The sequence below is a fragment of the Motacilla alba genome, chromosome 1A, assembly GCF_015832195.1.
Source record: "Motacilla alba alba isolate MOTALB_02 chromosome 1A, Motacilla_alba_V1.0_pri, whole genome shotgun sequence".
NCBI lineage: Eukaryota > Metazoa > Chordata > Aves > Passeriformes > Motacillidae > Motacilla > Motacilla alba.
This window is the reverse complement of record NC_052031.1, coordinates 50,842,741-50,855,459: the sequence shown is the minus strand read 5'-3', so window position 1 is coordinate 50,855,459 and position 12,719 is coordinate 50,842,741. Positions and strand designations below refer to the sequence as shown.

The window sequence follows — 12,719 nt, the reverse complement described above, 5'->3', positions numbered from 1 at the left end:
TGCAAGAACAACTCGCACAGCATGGCAGCTCCCTCTGCTTACGAGGGAAACCCCAAAGTGCACCCCAAAGAGTATCCAGGGCACTAACTGCACCTAATATGATCAACTTGGGGGAAAAATGGACAGCAAGTCATTCCACAGCTAGAATATCCCCAAATGGGAACTGTGCACATTCAGGGATACCCTGAATTCTGGCCCTTGGAATCTCCGATTTCTCTGCCATAAATCAGCACATGGATTTGAGAGAACCCACTCCAGCAGAGACAAATATTCCAGACACACACAAAAGATCTAATTCTGTTCTTAAGAGGACAGAAGGACCATGATGCAAAGCATATGACCATGGTGATGGCTCCCCTACTGCCTCAGAGGTACCAAGGATCAGAAGAGCAGCAGAGACTGATCCAGCCATTTCAATCCCTGGCAGGCTCTTTCTGATAAGGGAACAACCTCTTAGTGCCTCAGCACATGTTCTGAAGACAAAGGAGGTGTCTGTCTTCAAAGTGCCATTCACTAGTATTTTAAAAGGGAAAAGCAGAAGTCATGACTGTTGAATTTTACCCGAACAAATCCGCATGTAACAGTTTATTACAGGGCTTCTCCCCTTGCAAAGGTTCCTATCTCCACAAAGAAATAATAAAGCCTTCTTTTACCCTTTCCTCTTTGCTTTACCTTTATTCATCTCTCCCACACACATCAGTATTTTTCAGGGTTTTCCTTCTAATTAGACACCAGAGTGCTACACATTTGCCTATAAAAATGTAGAGAAGTATCAAAACAAAATCAAAGCTAACCTTTCAACATCCCAATTAAGCAATTCCATACGAAAACTAAGGATTCCTGCTATAACACAATGCTATTCCACTACAGAAAACACACCTTTGTTGGTTTTTTTTACATCCACTCTGTAACTGACTGCTACCTTCTTATGGGCCACAGACAGGTGGAATGGGATGTGGTCACATGCCAAAGCTCTCTGTAACCAGAGTGCAATTTATAAAAATAATAGTAAAAAAGAAAGTCTTAAAATAACAGGTTTTCTAAGCCATTAACCAAGGACTCCTTGGAACCCACTTGCGTTATAGAAACCTCCTCACTGCTCATGCAAAGCTCTTGCTAAACATGATTGCCCTGAGTTACCTGCATGGCAGCTGTGGTCACACCTCCCTACTGCAAAGCATATGAAAAAAGAGAAATCCTGCCTAAGCTACCAAAAATACCCAGCCTAGACAAACTGCACAGGATGGCAGGCCACAGCTGATGTCCCAAGCTAGGCAAATAACTTATGCAGGAGGGATGAAGCATTCCCATGCAAGCAATGGTCACATCTAGAACAGTGTTAAAACAAGAAGAAAAGGAACACTTACCAAAGGATCTCCTTCTCTCACAGAGGAGGAACACATCCTCTCTGGAATAGATTTGAGTTTAAGTACATGCTTTGTCTCAAAATTTTAAGAAAAAGGAACAAAATTGTGGGAGAGAGGAAAGATAGAAAGAAAGAGAGAAAGATACAAAACAAAACACCATTCACCTGATATGGGGACCAAACCAGATATTTGCAGTAAGTTACTGTTTCCATTTCATTGCAGGGAAGCAAGGCAGGCCTCTCTGAAGATTTTTCTAAGAAAGATCATGCTACTATGGAGAGGAAAATTTAACCAGAGAGGTATCTGCAAGTGGTCTGAATTCTTCAATTTGGTCCAGATGGGAATGCTAGCCCTGCTTATAGGGAATAGCTGCTGCTGCTTGTATTCTGCCCAGAAAGGACAAGAACTTTATGTATTAATGGGAAAATGAAGTGAGAGACTTCCAGCAGTCTCAGGTATCTGATATTCTTATACATCCTGGGTGTAAATACAGCCATCAACAACCAAAATAAGATTGCAATTAAACTGCACTAACTCATAGGAAGAAATTGGGCCTATGAAAGGTCAAGAAAGGTGCCAGAGAGCTTTGTGGTGACTGTAGTAATAAAGGCCCAGGCTGCTGCACCCCAGGAACCTGGGAGACTGCAAGATCTGGGTCAGTCAAGCAGGCAGGAGACAGACATAGTTCTTCCCTGCAGCATCCTACACGCCTCCAACACATTTGTCTCTTTTTTTACGAGCTTTAGGTCTAGTTAAAGCCCAGGAAGTCCTGAGGAACAGCATACAAACTCCTCACAGAGCCTCAGCTCCACCCTATTGTCTTCACGGATAGGCTGAAGCCACTGGAAAAAGACCCACGCCCCCCTCCAGGAGGTCTCAAAACCCCCGGATTGCACATTCCTGCCAGCACCACACAAAAGCATCAAAGCCCCCTCCCTTCCCTGCCTGCATAACAATGGAATAAACAAGGCAGTGGAACTAACCCAAACTAGTTCCTCGCTGATTTGTACCCTATGCCCCCGAGTGTTTTCCATTTCAGCCTCCTGCGGCTATAACCACACCCCCCTCATCATGTCCCCTGCTATGGTCCCTTCGGGCAAAGGGAGCAAACACCACGGTGTGGCCAGACCAATTGGCCAGCTGCTCCAATGGAGTGCAAAATCCACAAGTCCTGACCTCCTTGCCTTCTGTGGCACACTTCTCTGCATCTTTCCCACCCCATCACCATTTTCCGCAAAGCTTTTAGGAAGGTGATAGCATTACAATTCCCCCAACTTTAAAATGCAATTGAAATTACTGCTTGCTTTGTAAGTGCGCGTGTGTGGGCAGGAATTGTCACAGCACATTCACCTACAGCTTGTTTCCTTCACCATTTAGTCTAAAAACCTCTCTCCTGTGTGCAATCCCTGGAGACTTCTTTGCATTAAGAAGTAACATTTCCCTGCCTGAGCCTACAGATGAAATGCAGAACAAAAGAGATCTAAAAGCACTGGGCTCCTGAAATTACAGCATCGTGTATCTTCCTATGCAGCACATTCAGATGAAGGAAACAAAAAAGGGAGCCACCCTCCCACAGAAGACACAAACATCTTAAATTAGGTACAGAGAAACTGGCAGCGTAGCAAACCTCCGAGCTGGAGCAGACCTAAGGCACCGTGGCAAATAGCAGAGGAGAGGGCTGGTCAAATCTTAAAACCCTACCAAAACACCATTTGGGGTTTTTTTTGTTTTATTTCTTAAGGTTCCTTTATAAATATAGCCAACATTTTTAGTCAAAGCTCTAGACTGTTACAGTCCTACAAATTCAGTTCTACTTGCTCCTTCCTCCTGCACATTGCTCGGCCCAAGTATAATGGGATTAAACCTCAAACTCCCTAGAGTTAGACAGTGATACAAACCTTTTAAGAGTATGGGTTTTAGAGCCAGATTAAGCCAACCTCAAAAATCACTGTACCAACAAAGTAAATCGCTCTGGCTTTTTTCCTCTCTGATTCCCAAGTGTGCATCCCTACTTCACCCCTTGCATGCACAGTAGGGATCACAGAAGAAAACTGCAAGTCAGATCAGCTTGCTGATCCTCCTTGAAACTAATCCCTCAAAAAGGAGAAGGATTAGATTCACGAACAAAGGTGGTCACTACAGGCCACATAATCCCAAACACCTGTATATGGGAGGGTGCATGACCACATGATTGGAGTCAGGGAGAAGACAGGGCTTATCTTTCAATGAAAGCATATATTCCCATCAGCTTAAACCAACTGCAGCAATGAGAACTTGGCTGACAAGATTCCTCCTTAGAAACTACCAGTCCTTGACCTCCATGCATTTCAGAGCGTTTTACACAAGTATCTAAAACAATGCTTCAGGATTCAGAATTTTTACTCCCTTGAAGAACTGATCATCAGATACAAGCAATCATCTGAAGAAACAGAAGAAAGTCAGGATGTCATCACATTTCATGGCTTCCCTTCCTCATGCCAAAACATCTCCAGTAGTGTATGGCCTAATCAGATACAGGTGATGTTGGCTCATACTTTGCTCCTTTGTCCCTCAGAAGCAAGGAACAACGCAAGTCTGCTGCTGCTTTACCAGACACTGGAGCTGCTGAAGTGAGCTTTCATGAGCAAAGTGACACTCTAAGGATAGTGGCAATGAGTACTCAAAACCAAGCTGTCATGCTTGGTCCATTAATTATGTCCAGAGCTGTGAGAATCCAGGAGGGAAAAGGCAGTTTCATCAATTAAATTTATCTACACTTGGTAGCTATTTTTCAGATCAGTAATTGGAGAAGACCTACAAAACCAAATGCTAATACCTTTTTCCCCAGGTTTTCCCATCACAAAAGCACTGCTCTTAGCTACAGGCCCATCTACCACTGTCACATACAGATGTCACAGATTTAACAAGACCAGCTGCTGAACACTGATTCTGGGGAGAATGTTGATGGTAGGATGAGGCATGTAGAAGACTTCATAGTAGGCATACTAAAAGTATGCAAACCCTTTCTTTCACAATAAGAATGCGGAAAAAAAAATCTTCAAAAACTAATCTTAAAAGAGCATACATTGCTTTCCCTTACAGGGACAGGAAAGAACAAAACAAATCTCATATAGCAGTCACATTACTTAATGCATTACAGGAAAGCACCTAAATGATGACCACAGAAGATAAGGTTTTGTGTATACAAAACATATATTTTTACACTTATATTATACATAGTTATATATGAATCTGACAAAAACTAAAACATAACAGACCCCTAAACTTTCTAGGCAACTACCAACACCAATGGAGATTTTGTAGCTCTAAAACTGACACAAAAAAAGGAAGGTCTAGGAGCATTCCTGAATTTGCAGTTTATCTTCCTAGTGCCAAAAGCAAAGTCCTGAGGCACCAACACTACCACCTGTAGTGTAAAAATGTTTGTATCAAGATGAAGCTTGTAATCCTCCTGGGTGAAAAAATGCACCTCCCAAATCCCATCCCATGTGAAGTCAGCATTGCATCAGTCAGAGTCTGTTGAAAGATAGCACTGGTGCCTGGAGGATTAGTTGCAGCTTTGAAGAAGCAGCAGAGAAAGAAAAAGGAGAAAAAAAAAAAAGAAGGATACTATAATTTCACATAGATGTAAGTACTGCACAAGAAAGCTGTTATCAGCCGCACAGAAGGACACTGTACAGATTTGGGACAGAAGGATTGAACACATGCAAATCACAGATTGAATTCTGTCCCCCACTGCTCTTCAATCAGATCAGGAAGATGAGAGAAAAAGACCAAAATCTGCTTCCTTCAGAAAACAGTCAAAAATCTCCTGGGGGAAGAAAAAAGAAGGAAGGAAGAAAAAGTTTTCTGTTTCTTCTGTGGCCATTACTGAAGCCAAAATGGCTATGAATGAGAAACTCCAAAACTTATAAACTCTACTCCACAAAGAGAACATAAAAGCATAGAATGCCACACTTTGAGGTCAGCCAATTCCAGCTCTCCTGCATCCTGGAAGCCACGTATTACAACCAGGCTCAGCTTCCCAGCTGACTACCTGTAGGCCTCACCATTTATGAGTCCCAGTCTGCCACCCTTTGTACTTACTTTTGGAGGGACTGGATGCTTTTGCCACAGCAAAAACACATTTACAAGCCATGTGTGCTAATCAGGAAGCACAGTCCTACACTTTCTCTGGGTTGCTGCATGAAGGCTTCACGCCTTTGCAACTTCATGTCTCACACTCATCCAATTGTAAAAGCAATAGGAGAAAGCATAGGAACATTTCCCTCTCCTCTATTGACAGGGAATAGTATACCTCTTCTCCATTCCTGCCTGTACAAAGGACAAAACAGATTACTTTATCCTTTGTTCCCTTCCTTCTAGCCTTTTTGACTCAATAGCCAGTCGATGCCCATGCAGTTTGTGATTTAGGCTTTCCTGGGGTTTGCTCAGCTCCTCTTTCTCCATTGAAATACCCTGTGCTCTGTGCTGCAGAGAAGCCACAGCAAGCAATACTGTAGCCACCACTTCAGAGGTAATAGCACACTGCATTTCTCCAGGCATAAGCACCAATGTGGGAAAAAAAAGGACAGCACATCTTCCTGCCACATTGCCCAACATAACCACACACTGCAAACTGCGGCCAGCGACTCTCAAAGATTCTGCCTTTGGCTGAGGGGACAGCATTCAGCAAGAAAAGCTTTCCATGGCCCAGGAGAAAGGTGCACCACTCCGGCACACAGCATTTGCACAGGCCTGAAAGGACTGGGCTTCTGTCTGGAAGGGAGTTCTGTTTTCTTCAGCATATGTCAGACCCTAGGGACCCCTTAGCATTTTATCAAACACTAATCCCAAGGGCTGTAACAGTGCAGGATTTAAAAAAAAAAAAAAAAAAAAGAAAAAAAGAAAAACCCCTTGTTACTTTGTACTCCATCACTTACATATTGCCTCTACTACAGAAATCAGCTTTTGAGGAATATTATTGGTCACAATTCTGATTATTACACCTATTTCACTCATCAGTTACACCAGTTTTCAAATATCAGTGTAATTATTAAAGTAAAAGTCAATCCATTGTCAAGGCTGATTTATTGGTCAAAATCCAGAAGGAGATTCTGGACAAAGAGGACCAGACAAAGAAAGAGCCGATTTACATGATCCAATTAGAGGTGAAAAAACACTCCTCTGTGCAGCCAGGAGGAGGACCTGAAACTCCATCCGCCCCTGTCAATTGGGACCAGAGAGCACTGGGGTCAAAGGAAGCTTCCCCAAAGACCAGCCACCTGCTGTAATTGCTTAAAAAAGAAAACACAGAGGAACAAGGCAGAGCATCAACACAATGAAGATGGTACCAAACATACATCCTCTTTAAGAGAAGCGAAAACCTCCTTCGAAAAGTATAAAATGTGTCTTCAACAGCTTTTATGAGTTGTGATAATGTGAACAGTAGAGATCTTTTAAATGTTTAGCAAAAAAAATTATTCAGATTACTAAGAGTAATATCATAGACAAAAGGGAAATGGTTTCTATCAGAACAATTTAAAAAATTTCCTCTTAGAAATTGTGAAATGTGATTTTTTTCTAGCACAATCACCCCTGAAAACTCAGGATACAGAAGTAAGGAGAACATCAAATGGTGTGTGAAACATCAGGATGTGGTTTGCAGAGAAATCCACTCCACCAAGATGAAATACAGATAGGACACAACACCAGATACCGCACGTGGAGAGCCGGGACAAGAAGATCAGGATGGGAAGCCCAGGCAGGCTTCAGCACGGCTGCAAGGCAGAGACAGACAAAAACACACGCAGACCTGCCAACAACCCTTTGAGCAGCGAAGGGGCCGGCGCCCACCTACGCCGCGGATGGAAGGGCTCGGGGGCAAGGCTCACCGACCCGCAGCTACACAACCCCAGGGCGAGCCCGGCGCAGGCGGCCGCCCCCCGCCCCCGCCAGCCCCGAACACACAGGGTGCCCCTGGGGCAGGCGCAGCAATGAATTCATCAGCGGGTGCTGGCAGCGTGCCCCGACGCGGGAATTCAATAGCAACAGCAGGCCGAGGTGGAGTGAATAATTCAGGCGCTCCGCTCGCTCACACCATACCGAGGAAAGATGAAGCCCGCTCGCACGGCCTGGAGCCGCTCCGCACTCCCGCCCGGGGTCGGGACCGAGGGCGGTGCGCGAGTGGCAGCCGGCTGGGCGAGCCCCGGGAGCACCGCCGGCTCGGCGAGCTGTGCCACGCTGGCAGCAGCCCGGCCTGCCCTCGCCACCAGCGGGAGCGGAGCGCCGACACACTACACAGCACGGCTTGTTCCCCTCGCACACACAGCTCCCTGTGTCCCGCCGGGAAGGAAAAGCCACCGGCAGCGTCATGTGCCCTCCATCAGCCCTGCTCCCAAAGCTTAAAGCAGAAGAGGTTGAAGGCTGTTATCTTGCAGCCATTGCTCTGTCCCTGGAAATGTTTGTGTTAGACTAGTCTATCAGAAATAGAAAAGGCTGCAGGGAGGGAAAAGAGGGATAAGGCAAGTGTTGGGGATATGAAAAATGTTAACCTTCAAAGCAATAGGCTTACAACACTGCATCCTACAGCAGAGGAAACAGCTTTTGGAAAAAAATCCTCTGTACTGGTCAGTCTATATCACGCCAAGTCTAACGATGACCTGGAGCCCACAGAAATACTGGGGACAGTTTTCATCTACTCTATGCATACTGAGAACAGACAATGATTACAATTCAACACACTCCAGAAACACAATCTCTTCTTGCCACCATTAGAATGGGAAAACTTCAAGAAGGGCAAAAAGCAGCTCTGGATTTCTTTCCTCCCCATTCCACCAAGACACATCTAATGCTGAAACTGTTCTGCCAGACCTCAAGTCTTGAGGCCAGAACAGACCTGGCAGATCAGGCCAAAGTTCTAGGTGCTTTCATTTTTCAATCATGCATCTCCCAGCACATGCTGCAACACAGCAAAAATGCCTCCAGCACATAATGAACATGCTCCCTCCTGCTCCAGCCCGGCAGCCAGTTTTGCCCCAAGACAAGGTAGCCCACATTATCCTACTGGCCAGGGCAAAAGCATTCCAGATCGGCCAGGGCATGAACAAACAGCAGTTACTGCAGCCGACGGCAAGATGCGGAGCCTCGCTGCTGCTGCTAGCAGCACTGAATCAGTCTTCACCATGAGGAGCTCTCCCCATCGTTTCCGCTCTCAAGGACTTTCCAACCAATTTGGGATCGCACATTTCACACAGCCGGCCAGCTGTACTTCCCAGCGAGTTGCACTTCCCAGGCAACACGCTACAGCTCACAGACATGCACAACCGAACAGTGCAATGGCACTGCACAAGGCTAAGCAGATGGAGGTAGACTGGGTCCACTGTGCTCAGTAGGAGCCCAGAGGGAGGAAAAAAATATCTCATTTGATACTTATTCCTTTTCCTGCACAGCGGACCAACAGGGCAAGGCATCTTAAGCACAGATGTGTGTCCCATTACAGATCTCCCTAGGGCCTGCCAAGACCTCGACTGTAGTTCAGCAAACAAAGAATCCCAGACAGAACATGAAGCCTGGGCTCCAGAAGCAGCTTCTTGATATTTACTGCATTTTTTATATTTTTAAAAAATTTTTGGCACTCTGCTGTCACAAAGGTAATGCTTGGAATGTACAAATCTGCACCAAAACTGCAAAGAGAAAACCTAAAGAACGGTATATTAGCTGAATACAAACTCAGTACACAGTGTATTTAGGTTGAGCCTTTTGACCTTCATATCTTACTTACAAACACCTGCAAACCAGTAGGCTCTTCCTTTGTAAAACAGAGGTGGGATGAGAGATAGATGGGAGAAGAGCATGAAGTCTGTCTCAGCCTAAATCGCTCATTCTTTTTAACAAACAGGAATTACTGCATCATTAGATTTAGTGGCAGTACTTAAAACCAAATCAGATTTGGCGAGAGGAAAATAAAGCTATTGACTCCTGACATTTGCAACTTCAAGTATATTAGACCAGCTCCTCCATTTATATTTAGTACACCAGTAAAGAAAGCAGCAATCTCTAATCAAACAGACACAGCACAATCTTCGCTGAGGGATCAAATGCACCAGAAACCTTCCCCTTCCTGGTGCCACGGCTCCCTGGGAAGCCAGGCTCTCACAGGCTGCTGCGGAAACCATCCCGGCCGGGTGAGTCACCACCGCTATCCCCAGAGGGCCTCGGGAAACAGCTACTGGGAGATCAGCCGAAAGAGAGAAATCCAGACAAGATCCCAATTTTGCCTGCTCCAAGAGGATTGTTTTATTCTTCTCACTTGGTCTCCTCCATGCCTCCAGGGACTTGTCTCCCTATTGAAGGGGGTGACAGCCATCGTTTTAGCTTCACTGACACCATCATGGATTCTATAAGCCGGAAGAAATGTATATGATGTACCTCTTAATTTAGAGAGAGAGCCTCTTGGAAGAGCTCCTGTGCAGCAAGGTCTGAGGCCATTACTTAGCACAAGGGAAAAGGAAAGCAGAACATATTGGAGGGGACAGAGGGTTTCAATTTGGGAGTGCAGTGCTCTGTCAAACACTGCCAAAGCCGTTTTTTATATTCCCAAGATTTACAGCTCTCACCTACCTCCCCAACTCAAATCTTTCATGGAATTTACTGATTTTCTACAAGCTCTGCACTATAAAACAATCCCAGTTCTTTCCATGTTTGCACTTGGCACAAACAGTGCTGGCATTGCTTGGACACATGCTGCCCAAATTCAGAGAATAAAGATGAAGGATGCAATTTCCCTGTAGCTTTAAATTCATTATAAAAAGTACTTTTCTTAAGTGATCCTACTCACTCAAAGAAAATTTGAGCTATTTTATATCATGACATTCAACCTACAGGAAACAGCAAAGTAGGTACTGAAGAAGAATATTCACAGAGAGGAAACAGCAGGAAAGGGACTAGATGAATATCTTCAACACACAAAGTTTTCCAGCTCCGTTTCACTTCCTGGGCCAGCCGAGAGTCACTAAGCAGCACTGTGCTGTGTCCAGCTGAAAACGTGAAACTCAACCCCCTGACAATCAAAGGAAGGGTGGGAATCGCTCAATGAGCCTGCCCAGGAGGTGGAATACTGGCCAAACCTCAACACAGGGTATCTCCTGTCTTTCTCTCCTCTGCTGCTTGCTCACTGTGACATCCAAGCTATCAGTCACAGAACTCAGCAGCGTGCAGCCGCCTGTACCCCCCTGCCCAGAGCCTCCCCGTACACTCCCCAGCATGCAGCAGTAATTGCCTTTCCTATTAGCCCACAGCGACAACAGCTGCCATGGCAACCAGCAATGATTTTAATAAGTTTGGTCTGTTTTCAAGGGCAGCACATGCGTGCCGGCACATGAGCACGCTGCAGACGCGCGCCAAGGGGAAGGAGGACCTGCCATCAAATACAAAGGCAGAGTTGAAAACACACTTGGATCAGAGAAACTGTGGATGAGCAAACATTTACCCCTCTCTTCTGCAGGAGGAATGGATGTCCACTCACTTCTAAAGCAAAGTAGATGTGAGAGGGGTTGACAGTGGTATGGTGGTACTAAACACGCAAAGGCTCTCCTTGAGGAGCTACAGATACTACCAGGTGACAGAAGTGACACGCAGTTGCACTGTGGGTATGTTGTGCCACATCACCCCACACACTGCTGCTGTCAGCACTGCTGAGATGGACACAGCCAGCACTGGACACCAGCTTGCCTCTCAAAAGGACAGCCGAGGAACACATCCACCATGGTGGAGGCAGCTGGATTTAGAGATAAATTATTCTCTTTGGCATTACTTACTTTCTGTGAGATCAAGAAAAAGAAGCTCCGAGCCAAATGGAGTGCAGAGAGAAAGGATCACTTCTTTCAGAACCTATTTACCCCCAGCTTAGCCTCAAGGTATGATTTCACACCATGCACCCCAACACAGAGAGTCACTACACAAAGGCTGTGCCCACTGTAAATATCCCACAAACACAAGGATTGGTGGCCCAGGGTAAAGGGGTATTATCAGTCAGACCAACCTACACCAGGTGGTCTAAAGCTGTCTAACTCAGTAGTACGGACGCAACATTTGCAAATCATAAATTTATTACTACTGGGGTTTTTGCAAAAGCCTTTTGAAAGTTTAGCTTAATCAGCTATCCATCATCCACTCACCAGCTGCTACAAAGGGACAATTTCTGCTATGCAAACTGCACCAGTATCTGTAAACTCCTCATAAAAGACTTGGAGGAAACAGACAAGAGAAGCAAACATGATACAGTGAAGCCCAGAATTCCAAATTGGCTGCAAAGCTAAGTATATAGTATCATTCCAGTCTCACAAGCTACACAGACTCATGGGAGAGGGGAAAAAAATAAGGTAAATCTGTAGCACCTTTTCCACCATATCATGTATTTTGCACAAGCCTAAAAAATATATGAAACATCTAACAGCTGCATGCAGATCCACATATGTAATTAATTTGAATTTTGGTGCTAGGGAAAGATGCTTTAAAACACTGCAAACTACCTTCTGCTAACACAGCAAGCTGATGCAGAGTAAGGCAAGAGCAATGTGCAGCTCATCATGCATTCCAAACAGCCTCCAAGGACCACTCTTTAGATGGAGGGGGCAGCAATAAAGGAGGCCACCTAGTTCAAAGAAGGGGACGTAAGATGGCCCACTGAACCCAGTGCTCTGAGATTTCTGCTCCTCTGCAGGTGACCTGGGACTTGTTTCATTTCTCTGTGCATCACCTCACACCACCTTTGTTCCTAACATAAATACTATGCAATTAGGATTTAAGAGGGGCTCAAATCCAGGATAACTGAGGCTAGGCTAAAGAATACAGGGATATTTAACTGCTAAAAACAAAGGATTAAATCAGTGAACAGGAACCAAGAGTTCTGTTTTGACTCCTGTAATGCTATCTGCCTTGAATAAACTCTGTGGATACACTAGTCATTGGCTAGCCCATACATGACAGAAAAAACCTCCTGCTACCTAGTGACTGAGCCACATGGGAAGCAGTGGACAAAAAAGACTTCTGGGAACCTACAGTTCTCTTCATCTGCCACCTGAGCCATGATTGTGAACCCCTCCCCCAAGCAGTAATGCTACTTCATTTCACTGTACATCCTCCCTTTCCAAGCAGCTCACAAAAATGACGTTCCATCCCTGCCAGACTCATTGCTGCCCAGGGGTTTAAATACAGCAGCAATGAATTGACTGGTCTTGTTAATTTAATTCAGCTACATGGGAAATCTGTAAACAGAAGCACAAGCCATGACAATACTATCAGACCGCTCTGAACACAGAACTGAAAAATTTGCTTTTGGTTATCACTGCTAACCATGCAAGGAAGAAGAAA

The 12,719-nt window shown here is 45.1% G+C and overlaps 1 protein-coding gene across 6 annotated transcripts in view; it reads right to left on the bottom strand.

Moving 5' to 3' along the window:
* Positions 1-12,719, bottom strand: part of RBFOX2 (RNA binding fox-1 homolog 2) — a 171,084-nt gene that overhangs the window by 144,157 nt on the left and 14,208 nt on the right. The window lies entirely within an intron of this gene.